The sequence below is a fragment of the Salvia miltiorrhiza genome, chromosome 5 (assembly GCF_028751815.1).
Source record: "Salvia miltiorrhiza cultivar Shanhuang (shh) chromosome 5, IMPLAD_Smil_shh, whole genome shotgun sequence".
Taxonomy (NCBI): Eukaryota; Viridiplantae; Streptophyta; class Magnoliopsida; order Lamiales; family Lamiaceae; genus Salvia; species Salvia miltiorrhiza.
In genome coordinates this window covers 54,983,065-54,997,433 of record NC_080391.1, presented here as the reverse complement: position 1 = coordinate 54,997,433, position 14,369 = coordinate 54,983,065, and the positions used below count along the sequence as shown (strand labels likewise).

The 14,369-nt window shown below is 37.3% G+C and overlaps 1 long non-coding RNA gene across 1 annotated transcript; it reads right to left on the bottom strand.

The window, feature by feature from the left end:
* Positions 1-1,299: 1,299 nt before the first annotated feature.
* LOC131025174 (uncharacterized) lies at positions 1,300-3,205 on the bottom strand. Its single transcript, XR_009102101.1, has 3 exons — positions 3,084-3,205; positions 2,121-2,185; positions 1,300-1,450 (listed from the first exon to the last, which is right to left on the bottom strand). It is a non-coding gene; the product is annotated as an uncharacterized LOC131025174 (long non-coding RNA).
* Positions 3,206-14,369: the final 11,164 nt, after the last annotated feature.

The following is a 14,369-nucleotide window of genomic DNA, read 5'->3' as shown; positions in this document are numbered from 1 at the left end:
AAAAAACCCGCAAAATTACAATTTAAAAAAAAATCGCGAGACTGTGAGGGTACCCTCATACCCGCAGCGGGTATCCGCTGCGGGTATTCGGGTACCCGCATCGGGGAAGAGGGTATGGTGAGGGTGCCGTTTTCGGCAGTTTTCGTCCCGCGGGTACCCGATTTTCCACCCCTAGGTACATATTACATACATATAATAGGAACTCTGTTAAAAAGTAAATAATATTATATATTATTTACATAATATATATATATATATATATATATATATATATATATATATATGACGATGAAGCGCAGTCTGTTGGTAAGACGCTTCCCCTCCAACCAATAGGTCGGGGGTTCGAGTCACCTTAGGAGCTAGAGTGTGAGTGGGTTTTTTTCCTTTCTTTGGTTGTAACAATTTTTTAAATATATATATATATATATATATATATTGTGAGATGAAAAGAAAATGAAAAATATTTAATGTTAAACTTTGATATTATTATACTAAATTAATTATAAGATCATGTTATAATTACAATTAAATTGAAAATTGGTGTATTTTCTGGTCAAACTACAAAGTCATGTTATAATTGTAATTAAATTAAAATTTGGTGTATTTTTTTGGTCAAATTATAAGGTCATGTTATAAATCAGAAAATTGGCAAACTGTGAGTATTTTCCGACAATGACCTTTAATAATAATATAAGTAACTTATAGAATTTTATTTTCTAATTATAATATTTTAAAAAATATAATTATTTTACTATTTTAATTTAGTAGGTATTGTCGTGCATCGCATTGGAATAATACTAATTTCAAAAAAAATGTCACAAACAGGCTCAATTGATAAAACATTATGATGTGGCATCAATGGATTAGTTTTGAGACGAAGCAATCTATTTAAAATATAAAAGACTAAATGATGGAATAATAAATAATTGATTAAACATCACGCGTTGCCCATTATGGCCCAGATAGTGAAAAGCCCATTATTAGCCAATCACATCAATTTCAAATAGGCCCAATTATCCACAAATCAATCAATACAACTATCATCTCATTGATTGTATTTAGACCATATATATTAGAGGCAAAATTGTAACACCCTAAAATTTACTAACCAGAAATAAAATTTTAATTTAAAACTTTCAATTACCTAAAAGTAAACGAACCAAAATACGACTTCGTTTTAACCAATTTAAACACCAAATCAACAAAACAAGTTCAGCTGCAGAAAATCATCTACGAAGCCTTAAACGATTAAATACGTCTACTTCAAGATCATCATTCACCAAAAAAATTAAACCAACTACCAAAAACTTTCATAAAATAAAAGCAAGCTTAACCTCAAAATGACTCAAAGAAAAATTAACAAATTTAAAGTCTAACGTTCAAACCGGAACCACAAGTCCAAATCAACTTCACCACACCCATTCCGCCACGCCGCTCCAAAATCACTGACCTGAAAATATTTTAACGAAAGGGGGTGAGCACGAAAACGTACTCAGTGGTGGGAAACAATAAAGGTGATATGATTTATCCAAACGTGTATTAAATTGTGGAAAGCGATACTCATTCGCAACCTGCCTCACCATCACAGCATAAATAACACATCTTACCCCACCTACAAATAATCCAGCCACACAAGCATGGAACCATTCACAAGATTGCCACACAGGCAAATAATCCAGCCACCCAGGCATGGAACCATTCACAACATTGCCACACAGGCAAATAATCCAGCCACCCAGACAAGGAACCATTCACAACATTGCCACACAGGCAAATAATCCAGCCACCCAGGCAAGGAACCATTCACAACATTGCCACACAGGCAAATAATACAGCCACACAGGCATGGAATGATAATAACCGACTGGCTCAACTGTGCACAGGACCCTGTCATACTCATCGTCCCCAAATCAGTGACTCGTTGTCACGCTGCCATAAGTACCAATGCGCATACTCACCGTATGCAATCAAAATCGTATCTCAACCACAATATACACGTTGGATTTATAGAAGAGAATATTTCATACACGTTGGATTTATAGAAGAGAATATTCCATAAACAATTTTAATTCACGTGGCAATTGAAACATATTTATTGAGTTAGAAGAAAATTCACCCACCTCAATATCAAGCAGAGCAAAAGAACTCAATCAATTTTCAGATGAGGATCCTAGTTGCGCCACACCTAATCCAATAAATATAATTTTATAAGGACTTAAACAATCTTACTCTCAAATAAAATTTGCATATACATACATATATATATATATATATATATATATATATTAGTTTCTGGCCAAAAACTTGAAAACTATACAATATGACCTTCATCATCACTACACTAAGAAAAATAACATTCGATACTATTAAATTTAAAGAATCTGACAACAATTAAATTATTATCACATAATTATTTACTAATTAAAACTAACTCTAGTCCCGAATAGAGTAATTTAGCTTCAACCCCCAATTAATAATGAACGAATTATATATATATTTTAAGGAAATAAACCAATTTACTTTAAGTTAATGGAACCTTAAGTTTTGAAACCAATTCAGTAGCACACGCGTATATGTAATGGAAGTCAGTATATGCATAACTATAATCTACTTTAAAATTTCAATTTATGATATTTGATCCAAGGATTAAAAGCATTGAAATCATTCATTGATAAAAAGTGAAAACAACTAAAAACGAATGCTAGTAACTAAAGATAGTTTAACATGAAACTTTGACTTTATTTTCCTTAAAAAAAACAATCAACATCCTTTTCGAAAATAGGTAAATTAAAATAAATTAAATAATGCTCAAACAATTAAAACCCCTTTTGCTAATTGATGAAAACGAAGCATTGTACCTTTAATTAATCACTTAATTCAACTCTCTCAAACACGTAGATGGAAGGAAAGAAAATATATAAAAATGAAAGAAACTTCATATTATTAACACGGATGAGGGCAGTCATAAAGTTTATTTATTTATTTATTTTGCTATGGTTATCTAACCAAGTTTCGACACATGAAATCACGAGAAAAATCAAACGGCTTGCCTAGTCTTACTTTATTAAATAATAAGAACATACCAGTGATTGAACTGATTCAAGATTTGTAATCAAACCAAAGCTTCTGAATTTGCCAGAAAAATAGAGAGACGAGAAAGTATTTGAAATTCTATTAATGTTGTGAAAATAGAACCACAGACGGTATCTGCTCAATTTATTTTCGTGATTTACGGGTATACATTTATAACCCTAATAGAATCCTACTTCTTCTTTAATTCTGCTTAATAAAATAACGATAATAACATTAATTATTATAGATACAATATAAAAATAAAATACTGCGAATTTGAATTTGAGATATAACAATTTTTATTCTCTTAGCCCAACCTCTCCATAAACCCAAATTAAAGGGAAATTATATTATATTTACTACAAAAAATTCTAGAACCCTATATATACACATATAAATATTTCTATTTGACTTTTAACTAGGGCGCAACTACGGACTCCCTCAAGTCCAAGATTATAAAATCAAGCATCACAAAAAAAATCATATTTTAAATCACCATAAATAAATAATTTATCACATGTAAAAAGCGGGGCGTTACAACCCTACCCACTTAACAAAAATTTCGTCCTCGAAATTTGCCTTACCAGGAGCTATAAGGGTTAGGTATTTAGCTAGGATTTCATCTTCTCGCTCCCAAGTTGCTTCCTCGGGCCATGACGACTCCATTGTATTTAAACTAGTGTCACTTGTCGGTGCCTTAGCTCGTGGATTTTTCGCTCTAGAATCGCAACAGGTTCTTCCTCGTAGCTCAAATCTTTATTAAGCGATATCCCACCAAATGACACCACATGACTCGGGTCATGCATTCACTTCCTCGGCATCGAGATGTGAAAGACATTGTGCACCAATGACAACTCGGGTGTTAATGCTAAACGATAAGCGATATCTCCAATCCTTTCAACAATTTTAAAAAGTCCAATAAAAAGAGGCCTCAACTTCCCTGTCTTGTTAAATCTCAAAATTCCCCTTATTGGTGCTACTTTCTAGAACACTTTATCACAACCTTCAAAATACAAATCCTTTCGTCTTTTGTTCGTGTATGACTTCTGTTGATCCTGAACAACTTTGATTCTATCTCGTATTTTTCTTGACCACCTCCACTTTGGTATTTCCAATGATTTCAACAACCAGAGGATCTTTGATGCTCGATTTTCACCTGTTGATAAGTCAAATACCGTTCCACATACTTGGCTATTGATATCTTCATTCCATACCATCAAAAAAAAATTCTTCTCTAAATCCTAGTACATCTTGGTACTACTAGGATACGAAGTGTATATGGTTTTGTGTGATTCATCTATTATCTCATTTCTTAACTCCTCACTCTCGGGTACACAAATTCGTTTATCCAGCACAAGAGTCCCGTCTTGTAAAACTGAAAAAAAAAACCTTTCGGATTGTCGTACACCTCTCTAGTTCGCATCTTCTGCAGAAAGCCATAATCCATCCATGCTTCATGAATTCAATAACGCAATGTTGGACGCACTACCGAGGCTAAGATAATCGCATCCGCCCCATCAGGGAAAGTCACCACTTCAAGGCTCAACCGTTCAAAATCCTTTCCTAGCTCCTCTAGCTTGTTGAGTCAATCTTCTTGCGGGGTTAGGATTCTTTTTTTTTCTTTTTTTCTACTGAGCCCGTCAGCCACTACATTTGCCCTTTTCGGGACGATACAAAATCTTGCAATCATAGTCCTTTACTAACTTCAACTATCTCTGCTGTCTCGTATTCAACTCTTTCCGCGTGAAGAAATATTTTAGCTCTTGTGATTCGCGTAAATCTCACGCCTACCTCCACAAAAGTAATGCCTCCAAATCTTCAAAGCATACACTATTGCCGCCAATTCTAAATCATGAGTTGGATAGTTAAGTTCGTGCAACTTCAATTGTCTAGATGCATAGGCCACAACCTTCCCTTCCTGCATTAACACACAATCAAGCCCTTGCTTCTATACATCGCTATAGATCACATATCCCTTGGAGTAGTCAGGGATAGTCAAAACAGGTGCAGTTATCAATTTCTCCTTTGGTATTTGAAAACTCCTTCCACACTTCTCGGTCCGCTCAAAAGTTACTCCCTTCCGCATTAGCTGAGTAAGAGGCCCCGCAATCTTGGAGAATCCTTCAATAAATCTTCTATAGTAACCTGTCAGTCCAAGAAAACTTCGTATTCAGCTGCATTTGTCGGTGCCTTCCAATTACTCACCGCCTCAACCTTCGCCGAATTCGCCTCGATTCCCTCTGATGTTACCATATGCCCAAGGAAACTAATTCAGTTAAGCCAAAATTCACACTTCTTAACTTGGCATACAAATGTCCCTTCCTTAGTATCTCCAACACTGTGCGTAGATGTGACTCATGTTCCTCTCGGCTCTTCGAGTATATCAAGATATCGTCAATAAGGACTATCATGAACTTGTCCAAGTACGGATGAAACACTTTGTTCATCAGATCCATAAAAAAATTGTGGGGGAATTGTTCACACCAAAAGGCATGACTACAAACTCGTAGTGTCCATACCTTGTCCTAAAAGCCATCTTTGGAATATCACCCTTCTTCGCCTTCAATTGATGATATCCAGATCGTAGGTCTATCTTTGAAAAAAAAACTCCTGCACCTTTTAATTGATCGAAGAGATCTTCAATTCTCGGCAATGGATACTTGTTCTTTATGGTGAGTTGATTCAGGTCTTGTTAGTCTATGCACATACTTATGCTGCCGTCCTTCTTCTTCACGAACAAAACCGGTACTCCCCATGGTGACACACTCGATCTAATATGCCCTCTATGCAGCAGTTCCTGTAACTGTGTTTTTAACTCCTCCAGTTCTTTAGGTGCCATTCGGTATGGAGCCTTGGAAATTGGTGTTGCCCCCGGTACGAGGTCAATGGCAAACTCCACTTGTCGGTTTGGCGGTGGTCCTGGTATTTCTTCAGGGAGCACATCGGGAAATTCACGAACTATCTCGACATCCTCCACCGTTGCCTCTATTGGTGTCGACCCCATCAGTTTTACTAGAAATCTTTGAACATTAGGTTTTCTCAACATCTTCATTGCTTTCATGGCAAAAATGACCCTGGGTAACTTACCAACACTTGCCCCATAACATGTAAACTCCCCCTCCTCCGGTCTTTGAAACACCACTTCTCTTTGATGACACCTTATGGTGGCATAATTGCTACTTAACCAATCCATCCCCTAAGATTAGATCAAAATCATGCATCTCTAAAACGTGACAGTCGACCGCTAACCTTTTTCCTCCCAAAAATCAATTTAATATTTCTTACCATCCTATCAGTTCTTCAAAGTTTCTCCTGAAGGGAGTCTAACATCAAGTGTTAAGTTCTCTACTTCCACAAGCACATTGATTTTCTCATATAGCTCAGCAGATATAAAAGAATATGACACACCAGAATCAAAAAGTGCTAAGACAGATGGCCCAGAGGTATTAATCAAGCCAATAAAGGAGACATAAACTACCAGACTATAACATCTTACAAAAATTTACCATATATAGATACCTAATACTATCTCTTGCTAATAGTTAACTATTCACAATTGTTCCTCCAATAACACAATTTAAGACGAAGACATCGTCAAAACTTAATATACGCATCCACTTGTTCTAACCATAAATGAGAAAGAATTCGTCTAAAGCTAAACTATGATATTCATCATCACTACTAATATCTATAATCTCTATGTTGGGATCCTCTTCGGGGTCCTCCTCTTCCTCGGGGTCCTCTTCTTCTATTAGCCCCGCTTCCTCTTCCCCTATGGGCTCTACTTCCTGTTCTGGTACCTCCTCAGGTGCTCCTACGTTTTGTGGGGGTGGTACGGGTTCTTCATCATCGTTTATATGGATTATGCCACGACAAAGTTGATGGCACCTTCGAATCAGCGTTGACATAAATTCTTCGAAATTTATTTGCCTTCGTCCATCGGGTAGAATCCACGCTCGGTCCACCTTTGCTTTCCAAGTTATGGCCCAAACCTCGTTAGGCACCATTTGTTCTATATGGTCGGCAGCAGCATATTCAGATATTGGTGGCCCATGGACTCCAATTTGCCGCCACAAATCTCTCCATACCACCATATTTTCCATGAGTCCTATCGTGGTATCCCACTCATGCGACCAGAATTTATGTATTGCATAGGCGTTGTTCGCTATTTATTTTCACCACACCGCAAGTATACGGGTAGTTGCAATATATGGAAGCAAGGTCGTATCCCACAAGGATTAGTAGTTCAATCTAGTGATTATCTTAATTCATTATGCTAGAGCTATTTAGACTAAACAATGAGGTGAAAGGTTCAATTATCTAGCAATTTCAAAGACTAATAAGATCAAACAAACAAAGAGAATTAAACAAGTGATGAAGGTGATTTAGGGACTAGGCATCAATGGACAAGTAATGGATTTCAAATAGCTCAATATTAATCTTAACATTCCTAATTATCTAGAGTGATCTCCCAACTAGTTCTAGCCCCCTCCCGGACGACTAAAACGGTAGATTACGGGTCATAGTTGCCGTCCCCGGTCAACTTCTAACCTATAACTCCCAAAAGCACACAAAGATCGACAAACTCTCACCCAACTCTCAACCTCTCGGTTTATTGAGTTGATATGTTTCAAGCACCTAATCTATTATGATTATCCTCTCCCGATTCAAAACATAAATTGGAAATGCATAGAGAGTGGTCAACAATCCATACAAGATATAAATCTAGGGCTTGAAAAGATAATAGCAATAGAAATAACTAAGAAATATATTGAGCATAACATTCAATCCAATACAACATCCATCTAGCCTAATCCCCAAACCAATGGGAAATTAGCTTAACATGTTCAAACACAATAAATCAAAGTTAAAGGTGTACATAAATGAAAGAGAGAGTAAGAAATGACAAATCCTATTAATGAGCTTTCTTCAATCTTCTCTCCTCTTCAATGCCTTCAATCTTGGTGAAAAAATGTGGTAATGGAGGCTAGGGTTTGGTGTGGAGGAATTGGGGAAGATGGAAAAATGGGTAAGGAAGATGAAAGATATGAGAAAAGAGGGGAAAAATGGAGTTTTGGGGCAAAAATCGCGTCTGGGCCCACCAAAAGACGGATCTCCGCCTCTTCCCCGCGGTCACGGCATGAACCGCGGTTGAAAACGCGGCTGGAAGCAGGGGAGGCCGCGGTCCCGCCCCGCGGCCGCGGGTGGTGACCGCGGGTGTCTCCTGAGTCGGGAACAGCTGACCCGCGGTCTTACCCCGCGGCCGCGGGTGGTGACCGCGGGGTACTGGGCGTTTTGCACAGTCTGCTCGTTTTGCTCCGTTCTCCCTCGTCCGGACTCGGATTTGGTCGCCGTTTGCGCTCACGGATTCCTCTCGAGACGTACTTCAATATCATATCTTCAAAATCCTCCAATTAATCCTTGATTTTTCCTGAAATTACTCCAAAACTATACCAAAACATCAAATCTTCATAAAACTCAACATTATGGTACAAACACGCATTGGCAAACAAAACATGAAGGAAAATGACAACAAATCATGTGGAATTGAGGTACGAAAACCATGTTTGTCAAGCCCCCAAACTTAAAGCGTTGTTTGTCCCCAAACAACAAAGAGAAGATAAATAAAAGATAACAAACATGTGAGAATGAATTGGTGTCATTTCAAGGGCTTCAACAATTTCAAAAATCTTTCAAAAGTGTATCACAAGTAGAAATGCATTCCAAGAAATCACAAGTGATGAAGAGTTCAATATTATGGCCTCCAAGCTTGAATCCTCACAAATGTGGATGTTTCAATGATGCACTCAACTCTCAAGTGTTTAGATTGGGCGTGTTTGCACTCAAATTGAAACAATGTATGCAATCTACCATAAGCTTGCCATTTATCCTAACTCTCTATACTTCAATGTGTTATAAATAATGATCAACAAGGGCTTTTCTTTAGGTTGCAATGAGGGCTCTTTGGTGAGGTGAGGTGTTTATAGGCAAAGTGACTCATATATAATTCCCAAATTGAATAAGTCATATTCACCATTGTTCTTTTCAAATCAATCAATAACCAATATCCCCACATTTCTTCTTTTTCACCCTATGAATACTTATCAAGATCATGATTCAAAAGGCAAATCAATCCCCTTTATACTTCTTTTATTCAACATTTCTTTTTGCTTTTCTTTTTCTTTTCTTTTCTTTTGGAGCTCATAGGGGACTAGTGATTTTCACTCAATCAAAGTTAGACAAGTAATTTCAATCATTTCTCATACATTTTCATCAAAGTAACCACTAACAATCTAAGTTCTACCCATCATTGGTTAATTCAAAGAAAGGCTATAAGGCACAAAGATGGTAAACTAGGATCGCATGAGAATTTGGACACAATTTAAGTCAAGTGGCTAACAAGGATGGCCTTAAATCACTTCAATATTAACAACACATCTACTTTTATTTTCAAGAGAGGACTCATGGCAAGTTCTAGAGACCAACATACATGCTCAATCGATTTACACTCAAGAACAAAATGAGATTGTGATAATATGACAATCAATGGCTCAAATCTTACAAGCTCATTATCAAGTTCTTGGAGGCAAAACATTTAACTCACTTGTCACAAGTTCAAACTTTTCATGCATAATCCACAAGTGATACACACAATTTCTTTTCAAAAGCAACATTCATATCATAAGCCCAACACACATTTCATCCAACTCATGTTTTTCAACAATCAAGCTCAAAAACAAAAGACAAGGAAAAGCTCAAAAACAGAGACAAAATCTCATTATTCGAAAACTAAACTAACTAAATAAATAAACAACGGATAAACGAGATAAGTAACCCATCTTCACCCTCCCCCCAAACTTATTTCACACAAAGGAGAAATAAGTTTGGATGAAGGAGAAAATGGTTACTTGTCTCATACTCACAAACGAGGTGGAGGCTTAGGTGGTGGCCATTTCTCATCAAATTTGCATGCTCCATCCACCGCGACCCAAAAATATGGTGGCTTTGCAATTCTTGAGACATCCCGGGCGTCATGGTAATCTCGTTCACCATCTAGAGTACCACCACACTCAAACAATTCCTTATTAGACAAATCAAAGTGAAAATCAAAAGATGAAGATAAATAAAAGTGAAAGAAGCAAGCCTTCATAGAATCGCCTGTGGCGAGGTAAGGATCGACAAAATTTTTGACTTTGCTTTCTTTAAAGCTTGTGAAATCTTCATCTTTTTGAAATTGTAGAGGTTGTGTCGGAAAAGTTGGGCTCTCGACTTCAAGGGGTTTGGAGAATTGATCCTCATCTTCTTCATACTCTTCTTCAACTTCTTGAGGCTCTTCACTTAGCATTGGCATTGGTTCCTCATACAAGGTTCCATTTTGAAGGCTAATGGCCATGCACAAATCATCAATTCGCTTTTGATTTTCCATAGTGGTAGCCAAAGACCTTCTTTGCTCTTCTAGCATAATCTCCGATTTTGCTAGACTTTTTTCTATCCAAGCTTGTGTAGCTATGAAGCATTGAAGGAGATCGTCTTTTGAATTTGATTTCTCCTCTTGATAGTATCGATTTCCCCCTTGGAAGCCTTCTTGAGTGGAATAAGAAATTTCATAATTCCAACTATTGAAATGGTCCTCATACTCCAATGGTGATTGCCACTCCATGGCATTGCACCCTATGTCATAAAAGTCACCATATGAAGGTGTTGGTTGGAACACTCCTTGGAGAGATGGTTGCCTATAATTTCTTTTGGCTTCTAAAACACGCAACTTAAGTTGCATCATCGCCAATTGTAGTTGGAGTTCCTCAACCAACTCATTCCTTCCATCATCCATTTAATTTCTTTTTGGTGCCACTTCTTCGGTTGTGCGGCAATTTTCTCTAATAAAAATAAATAAACATATAAATAAACAAACATAAAAACAATATCTAAATTAGATAAAAACAACTTTTCACAATATCAAAAGTAAAAAACTCAACCAATCCCCGGCAACGGCGCCAAAAACTTGTTCGCTATTTATTTTCACCACACCGCAAGTATACGGGTAGTTGCAATATATGGAAGCAAGGTCGTATCCCACAAGGATTAGTAGTTCAATCTAGTGATTATCTTAATTCATTATGCTAGAGCTATTTAGACTAAACAATGAGGTGAAAGGTTCAATTATCTAGCAATTTCAAAGACTAATAAGATCAAACAAACAAAGAGAATTAAACAAGTGATGAAGGTGATTTAGGGACTAGGCATCAATGGACAAGTAATGGATTTCAAATAGCTCAATATTAATCTTAACATTCCTAATTATCTAGAGTGATCTCCCAACTAGTTCTAGCCCCCTCCCGGACGACTAAAACGGTAGATTACGGGTCATAGTTGCCGTCCCCGGTCAACTTCTAACCTATAACTCCCAAAAGCACACAAAGATCGACAAACTCTCACCCAACTCTCAACCTCTCGGTTTATTGAGTTGATATGTTTCAAGCACCTAATCTATTATGATTATCCTCTCCCGATTCAAAACATAAATTGGAAATGCATAGAGAGTGGCCAACAATCCATACAAGATATAAATCTAGGGCTTGAAAAGATAATAGCAATAGAAATAACTAAGAAATATATTGAGCATAACATTCAATCCAATACAACATCCATCTAGCCTAATCCCCAAACCAATGGGAAATTAGCTTAACATGTTCAAACACAATAAATCAAAGTTAAAGGTGTACATAAATGAAAGAGAGAGTAAGAAATGACAAATCCTATTAATGAGCTTTCTTCAATCTTCTCTCCTCTTCAATGCCTTCAATCTTGGTGAAAAAATGTGGTAATGGAGGCTAGGGTTTGGTGTGGAGGAATTGGGGAAGATGGAAAAATGGGTGAGGAAGATGAAAGATATGAGAAAAGAGGGGGAAAATGGAGTTTTGGGGCAAAAATCGCGTCTGGGCCCACCAAAAGACGGATCTCCGCCTCTTCCCCGCGGTCACGGCATGAACCGCAGTTGAAAACGCGGCTGGAAGCAGGGGAGGCCGCGGTCCCGCCCCGCGGCCGCGGGTGGTGACCGCGGGTGTCTCCTGAGTCGGGAACAGCTGACCCGCGGTCTTACCCCGCGGCCGCGGGTGGTGACCGCGGGGTACTGGGCGTTTTGCACAGTCTGCTCGTTTTGCTCCGTTCTCCCTCGTCCGGACTCGGATTTGGTCGCCGTTTGCGCTCACGGATTCCTCTCGAGACGTACTTCAATATCATATCTTCAAAATCCACCAATTAATCCTTGATTTTTCCTGAAATTACTCCAAAACTATACCAAAACATCAAATCTTCATAAAACTCAACATTATGGTACAAACACGCATTGGCAAACAAAACATGAAGGAAAATGACAACAAATCATGTGGAATTGAGGTACGAAAACCATGTTTGTCAGGCGTGAAGGTATTTCGCAGGTATTCCTCCGTTGTTTGCCATTCTAACCTCACACGTAGAGCCTAAGATTCGATCACCTAGGTTTTTCCTACTTTCGAGGACAAAACGAGAAAATAATTCGCATTTATGTCATGTTTTACAAGATTTTATCATTCAAAAACTTTTACAACTCACATTCCATGCCACATATAAATTCCACCACATATCACCATATTAAAAAATAGTTCATTATTTAAATACTCACCAAAATAAACAAAATAAAAATAAATACCTCAAGCAGGAGCGCGCGTCGGAAGTGGGTGATGGTGGTTTTCTCAATCACGAACCAATTTAAGTTTGCAAGTCTACAGAATCGTAGACCTGCTCTGATACCACTAAATGTAACACCCTAAAATTTACTAACTAGAAATAAAATTTTAATTTAAAACTTTCAATTACCTAAAAGTAAACGAACCAAAATACGACTTCGTTTTAACCAATTTAAACACCAAATCAACAAAACAAGTTCAGCTGCAGAAAATCATCTACGAAGCCTTAAACGATTAAATACGTCTACGTCAAGTTCATCATTCACCAAAAAAATTAAACCAACTACCAAAAACTTTCATAAAATAAAAGCAAGCTTAACCTCAAAATGACTCAAAGAAAAATTAACAAATTTAAAGTCTAACGTTCAAAGCGGAACCACAAGTCCAAATCAACTTCACCACACCCATTCCGCCACGCCGCTCAAAAATCACTGACCTGAAAATATTTTAACGAAAGGGGGTGAGCACGAAAACGTACTCAGTGGTGGGAAACAATAAAGGTGATATGATTTATCCAAACGTGTATTAAATTGTGGAAAAGCGATACTCATTCGCAACCTGCCTCACCATCACAGCATAAATAACACATCTTACCTCACCTGCAAATAATCCAGCCACACAGGCATGGAACCATTCACAAGATTGCCACACAAGCAAATAATCCAGCCACCCAGGCATGGAACCATTCACAACATTGCCACACAGGCAAATAATCCAGCCACCCAGGCAAGGAACCATTCACAACATTGCCACACAGACAAATAATCCAGCCACCCAGGCATGGAACCATTCACAACATTGCCACACATGCAAATAATCCAGCCACCCAGGCAAGGAACCATTCACAACATTGCCGCACAGGCAAATAATCCAGCCACACAGGCATGGAATGATAATAACCGATTGGCTCAACTGTGCACAGGACCCTGTCATACTCGTCGTCCCCAAATCAGTGACTCGTTGTCACGCTGCCATAAGTACCAATGCGCATACTCACCATATGCAATCAAAATCGTATCTCAACCACAATATACACGTTGAATTTATAGAAGAGAATATTTCATACACGTTGGATTTATAGAAGAGAATATTCCATAAACAATTTTAATTCACGTGGCAATTGAAACATATTTATTGAGTTAGACGAAAATTCACCCACCTCAATATCAAGCAGAGCAAAAGAACTCAATCAATTTTCAGATGAGGATCCTAGTTGCGCCACACCTAATCCAATAAATATAATTTTATAAGGACTTAAACAATCTTACTCTCAAATAAAATTCGCATATACATATATACATATATATATATATATATATAATAAGTTTCTGGCCAAAAACTTGAAAACTATACAATATGACCTTCATCATCACTACACTAAGAAAAATAACATTCGATACTATTAAATTTAAAGAATCTGACAACAATTAAATTATTATCACATAATTATTTACTAATTAAAACTAACTCTAGTCCCGAATAGAGTAATTTAGCTTCAACCCCCAATTAATAATGAACGAATTATATATATATGTTTAAGGAAATAAACCAATTTACTTTAAGTTAATGGAA